Consider the following 6,527-nt stretch of genomic DNA (forward strand, 5'->3'; position numbering starts at 1 on the left):
GCCTTGATCACTAACATCCCTTCCACTGCCACAATGTCATACAGCTCAGTGATCTGCTCCTGCCTTCCCAGCAGTGCCTCTGCTTCTCTGCCAGCCTGGGCACTTCTTTTCCCGCTCTCTCTGACCTTTCCAACCAGTGCCTATTTTCCTAACCTCTCTTTACAAAGTAACACAAGATAAATAACTGTTATCTTTCATGAGAGCTAACATTTAACATTCTTCTTTCTTTCTCTAAGACATTAAACATAGAATTAGCAAGTCCAAATAACACTTGAAATATTTCCCAAACAGGAGAGGAATTAAAACTTTGATAGGAATATGCTCAGAGTTTCTGAGAAATTAAAGATACTTGGAATCACAGAAACACTAAATTATTTACTGCTTCACAACTTAAAACCAGTCTGGAAACACAGAAGGATATTTTATTTTACCCTTTCAGGGATAAAGCCTTCAGAGGACAAGCATCTGTCCTTTTTCCTGGTCCCTCTAGTGTACACCATGCCCTCAATTTTTATTTCATTTTGTAAAGGCCATTTATTGTATCTTCAATTATTCTAAGTGTCACTGTAAAATTCTATATCTTAACATTCTCTTAATTCAACCTAGATGACATAAGTTGTTTATAAGTAAAATCTCCCTTCCAAATTTGCACTACTCAAACCGTGGAAGGCAGCAACAGGGAATGCAACACTCCTTCATTTCTGAGATCATTCCTGGAGCCAAATTAACAAAGGCATTTTGCTGAAGGAGAGTATCTTGCAGGAGGAGCTATCTCATCACTCCTAATGTGTTGGATGTATTGGATGTATTCTCAATGGGTAATATGTGATTAATAGGTATTATTTCCTCATTTCAGACAGTAATATAATGTTTCATGGATAGTGACTGCACATCAATAGATGCATATAAACCATTATTATAGACAGTCTATTGACCCAGAAGGCATTAGAAACAGATAAACCACTAATTGAGAGGTCTATTTATTATTAATTTGTACAGTACTTGCAAATGAAACCTCAAAATAAAGCATGACTAAACTTCCATCACAGGATGTTAATCACCATAAGAGGTAAGATCCAACAAAATTTTTATGGCTGATAGTGCTTTGCTATTTATATCTGCAGAAAGCCTTGAATTTGATTCTCATCCTGTCATAGAAAAGATACTACCAGTCACTGTTGCATGTTCATGGTAAATAAATCATACTATGCCTGACAGAAATTCTGTAATTTCTTTGTCATAGAGTTTAATACTGAAGATAAAACAGAGTTCTCTTGAGCTATCAAGTATGACTTAATAGAACATTACTGCCTCTATTGAAAATTATTTCTTTTGCTAATTGCTTTTCATTAAATTTTTATTATCACTAAGGGAACATTATAATTTTCTAATAAAACAAAGGAAATCTTATTTTCCAGTCTTACTTTTTACCACCATTTGGATCAATTCAAACAAGTCCCATTTTCCTCTGAGAAAGATGAAGTTGCATCTCCAACCAGCTGTGTAATGAACCAATGAGTAAACTGATGCAAGTAATGAGCAGATCCATGAGATTCTGATTCACAATAAATGCCAAAGTAAAATCAAGAAGATATTTTTTAAGACAAGAAAAAAGCTTCCCTGATATGATGCATGAATTTGCTGCAGCACTTTGGAAGTCAGCAAACAATTGGTAATCATCAGGCCAAGAACAATTTTTAAAAATTGTTCCAGAAACAATACATCATCTCCTCCTACTGCTGGTCAGTGCTGTGCTGCTGACATTACAAGACAGATTTTTTCATTTCAGTGCTTCATACAATGAAGCACTTGGTGTATGGCTATACCAAAGGGCAGTGAACAGAAAACAACTGGCATCTTCAGAGAGCAGGACTAGCAGAAAATATTTCTACTTATACTACCTTTGCAACATGTCCAGTGTACCTTTGAATCTTCTGAACTGCATACATTACTGCATGCAGTCAGGCTACAGAAACTCGTATTCAGACAGTCAGCTTTAAGACATTTACCTCTATTAACCAAAGTAGCTCAACAATAATAAGTAAAGAAATAGGGCAATTCAGAGCTGGAGTTTTACTTAGGTGTTCCACATCACCCTCAGGAAAACTCTGTCCTTCCCCAATGGCTCCTTTTGGCCTCCACCTCACCTGTTATATCTCTCTATACAGGTATATAAGTAAAATGTATAAAATTATCAGACAATATCACCATTCTCCCTTAACATATTGAGGTATATTGGACACCAGACAAGTGAACACGGCTGAAGTTTGTAGCCTCAGACACCTTGCCCCCTAAATGGAACACCTACATTTCCTATAAAGTCAGTGATGGAGACCAACACCTCTGAAGACGTTTGGAAGCAGACCTGGAACCAGGTCCATTGAGACATTCCTCAGGAAACTAACTGTTCCTCCCTGGTGTTTATGAAGGTAACCAACAGACAATCCTAGGCACCAGTCACAGACTCGGATAATCCAACTACTGAATCGTCTGCCCAGAATAGGTGCCTGGTGGAAGAGGACAAGGTCTTTAAAAAGAAAAAATTAAAAAGGCAATATCCTGCCTGTATTTGTTTCATCGTTTGGTGATTAGAAGGGTCATATGTTTTATTCTCCCTCAGCTACAGAGTTAGGAGGAGACATAACACACTAAGAGATCTACGGAAGACATCCCATTGCCAATGAGATAAGTCATGGCTGGAGGTAATTCCTGGCCAGCAGTACACAAGACTGAGTCTCACTTATATCAAGACGTGAGCAGAACTGGGATTTTCAGTCTTACTTCCTGGAGAGTGTAGAGTTTTTGTGTGACACTAGCCGTGGGAAATATGCAGGGTCAGCCTGTTCTGTGGGACAACACTGGATATCCTTCCTCACTGAGCAACAGACAGCCTCCTTTAATTTTTTCTTCTCTAATTTTTGGGTTGTGCAAAGAAAGCCCATTTCCAGCCACTAGATATAGAGGTGTCTTTTACTCCAACTCTTCTTCACCTGAGTCTTCAGGGTATTTGCATGTATTTTGGCAGAATTGTATTCCAATTCACTTGTCCACAGAAGGCAAAAATGTCCATTTACACCATTTCCACTTGCTGGGGTTCAGTTGCAAAAGAATTCCATATGTCAGGTATGCTTTCCCCCTAGACTGGGCTTTTCTGCGTGTGCATTGACAATCCATGGTTGCCAACCACAGGGTTTTCAAGAAGAGAAACTGTCAGTGCCTGTAGACAGGTTTTCTCCAGGAACTTCTGTATGTTTTAAACATGTAAATCCCAATCCAGCAGGCTGAAATCTTTCAACCATTGTCTGAGTGGTCATATTATTGCTTGTGCTTTTCCTCTGAACCTAAGTGTGCAATTTGTGACTCACGCCAAAACTCAAGCCTCTAAATTCCTTAGACTTAGGTCTAAGCCAGCCTTCATTAATTAGGCAGCTGACGTAGTTGTGTTACATGCCAAAGATAGACAAAAGTGTGTTGTAACAATTACGCTTGTCTTCTCTTCAAACAGAATTATCTCTGAAGGGGATTTACTGTTGAATTTGATTGCTTTCCATGTAAAATCTATAACCACAGTCTAGTCCCTAACAGGCTTTCTGAAGTCTCTACTTCTCCCCTTTTTGAGGGTACAAGCATGGGGTTTTTTCTCCCATAATTGTACTGTATTGTCTTGTTAGCTTTATAATCCAAGGGGGTTTTTGCAATTTCTAATTCACTTGACTCAAATTGGAGATGGAGACATCATTAAGGTTGAGTGAAGGTTTCTTGAGAACTAGCCCAAAAATTACAGACTGATGAATAATTTCTGAGAGAAGTAAAGAAATTGTGTTCTGAGAAAAAGATTATATATTTAATTTATATTCACATTAGCAATTTAAATTTTGCAAGTGATTAATGTTCCAGGAGACTAGTGAAAGCTCAGTAGTGTTCAACAGTCTGTGGGTAAGTACATTTTGGTTTCTTCCTATGGTGGAAAATGTGCATATGAGAACATTCAGCAGTCCCTTGTCCATTTGTACACTTACGACAATTCTCACCAACTGTGCTTATAACTCTTGTTCTCTTTTTCATTTGGTTTTATGGTTCCTTTTTTAACTTTTCCTTTTTTATGATGTTTCAGATGTGGTTTCTCAGGTGCAAAAATATCTTAAGTAAATAGTAAAAATATGCCCTAATATGTAATATGTAACAATTGCATTGAACTGTCACGGCAATTACTCTTTCATGTGCTTTACACCTGTGGTTTTTTAACAACAAACTTAGTTGAATACATTATCAATAAAAAGTCTGCTAGCATGTTTTAAACTGTTCTCTTTTATAATTTCTATTATAGCTCAGGGTTCTCTAACTAGTCTACCCATTCAGGTGGATGTTGCAAGTCTGAATGTGAATTTTCCTAATACACCATAATTATAGAACTGCTAAATAATGTTTTGATCACCCACAGGGAAAGTAATATGCAGTATTCCTGATTTTTTTTTCTTACGCATTTAGTCACAATATATAACATATTAGTTTGAGCAAAATAGAGGTACATCCATTTTTGTTTATTATAGTTTAAATGAAAACTTCTGAGGGGACTGTTTGAACACTGCATGCAGTGGTATAACTATAGTAAGGTAACTTTTTCTAATGGCAGTGGCGATAAGATGGTATTAAACCATAAGTGGTGTTAAGAGCTGGGAAAAGAAAGCTGGATCAAAGGTTCTTGAACATTTTCTTATTTTTTTTTTTACCAGTATCCCAGTTTCCAAGTTCTTCATTCGCACAATACCCTGTTTCAGAACATTTATGTTCAGTGTGTGTCCCTGAACAAAAATGTATTATTTATTAAAACCACTTTTCCCAATAATATATCCCACAGGGTTACTGTTACTAACAGCAATTCTAGCTGACTTTCCTACAGGGTTCCATTTCAGAAAACCATTTATCACGTGACTAATTTTGAGCAAAATGTGCCCTACTAAGGCCTTGTTCCTAAGGTTTGAATCATTCTCCAGAGTGAACAAATTTAGTATTCTTTATCGCATAATGCCTGATACAATCCTTTTTGTAACTTCTGAAAACTTCTGTAGAGCAGATTTGATTTTTTTTCTTTTTAATACTTTAACTCCAGACCTCCTGAATGTCACACACATTTGCACCAAGTTGATTCCTTTATCTGTTTGGTTCTGTCTCTTTTTCCTACATTGACATGTCAGTCCATATATATATTTAAATGGATATAAATCAGTGTATTTTTAGCAGTAAATGACAGTGTTTACTTGAATTGATATCACTTTCATTGACACATCTTTCCTCGTCCTTACTTAAAAATGTTAAGAATATGTTTCCATTCACATTTTGGGTAACCTACATTTGAATGCAACAAATCCACTCTTTCTCACAACTTTTTAAATGGAGGAAACAACCTTGTTTGATCACTTACTCATTTTCTCCATGCTTTATACAGGTTTTGTTCATCATAAAGAATTTCAAAATTCTGGGCTGCACAAGATAGACAATAGAGAAGATTTTTTATCTTTCTTGTCTTCCATTTTAAAGAATTACTTTCTTATCTAATCAGCTGTTACTTCTCATAGAAAATCTCCTTGCTGGGGAAAAAAAATCCACTATCAAACTTGCGCAGCTTCTGGAATTAATTTTTTTTTAGGGAGAAGTACATGTATGTACATGTATACATATATGTGTATTTGCGTGTTTCTATGTGTGTAATTAAATATGTGTGTGTATACATGTGCATATAAATTACATCAACTCAATTGTATTCTAAACTTTTCCTAATATAAGATACTTTGTTTCAGGACTATTCAGGTAAATAGGATGTATAGGTCTGGGATAGAATGTTAAGATTAAAAACACTGTCACAATGTTGTCAGTCTGTGAGGGAATCTGGAGAAGCCTCTGACTGAAGAGAAAGGCAGACTCTGTACATATGGTGAGTGGTAATGCTGTGTGATGAATTTGCATATTACCCCATTTAGCTGAAATCATGTTGGGCTGAGGAAGTAACATCCCTTTGGCGTAAGCACAGGCTCTCTGAAGAGATCGCAAAGCCTCGAGTGCTTCAAGACCTATGTAAAGATGCTTTAACTGAAGTATCTGCAGTCAACTTTTAAAGGCAGCTGAGCAGCCAGAGATACAAGTCTGCAATTTTGAAAATGTTTTGCAGCTCCTGAATACTCTTTCAAAGTATATGTATCTTATATACTGACAAAAGCCATTTCTGAAATCAAAAGTTTTTTTCATGAAGACAAAAATTTGACTTTCCAAAAAGTAGGTTTGCTTCACATACACTTTTCATAGGAGGGATCTGACTAGCAGAATATCAAATGGAAAAACAGACAGACCTATTCAGAGCTGATTTAAGATACATACAACAAAATGAAAATCAAGAAGGTTCAAAGAAACATAAAGGTGGGCTAAACCTGACCCTGAGAATTGAGTAAAACTAGCTAATAAGACAGCATTGGTGCTCTAAAGCAGTAGAGTCAGCAGATAAAATATGTGGAATTAAACTTTTGGTCTCATTT

At 36.4% G+C, this 6,527-nt stretch overlaps 1 long non-coding RNA gene across 1 annotated transcript; it reads right to left on the reverse strand.

Annotated features, from left to right (window-relative positions):
* Positions 1–964: 964 nt before the first annotated feature.
* LOC113942954 lies at positions 965–5,482 on the reverse strand. Its single transcript, XR_003526127.1, has 2 exons — positions 5,423–5,482; positions 965–1,148 (listed from the first exon to the last, which is right to left on the reverse strand). It is a non-coding gene; the product is annotated as an uncharacterized LOC113942954 (long non-coding RNA).
* Between the last annotated feature and the right edge of the window lie 1,045 nt (positions 5,483–6,527).

Source organism: Corapipo altera, unplaced genomic scaffold (assembly GCF_003945725.1).
Source record: "Corapipo altera isolate COAL_440 unplaced genomic scaffold, ASM394572v1 0, whole genome shotgun sequence".
Lineage (NCBI taxonomy): Eukaryota > Metazoa > Chordata > Aves > Passeriformes > Pipridae > Corapipo > Corapipo altera.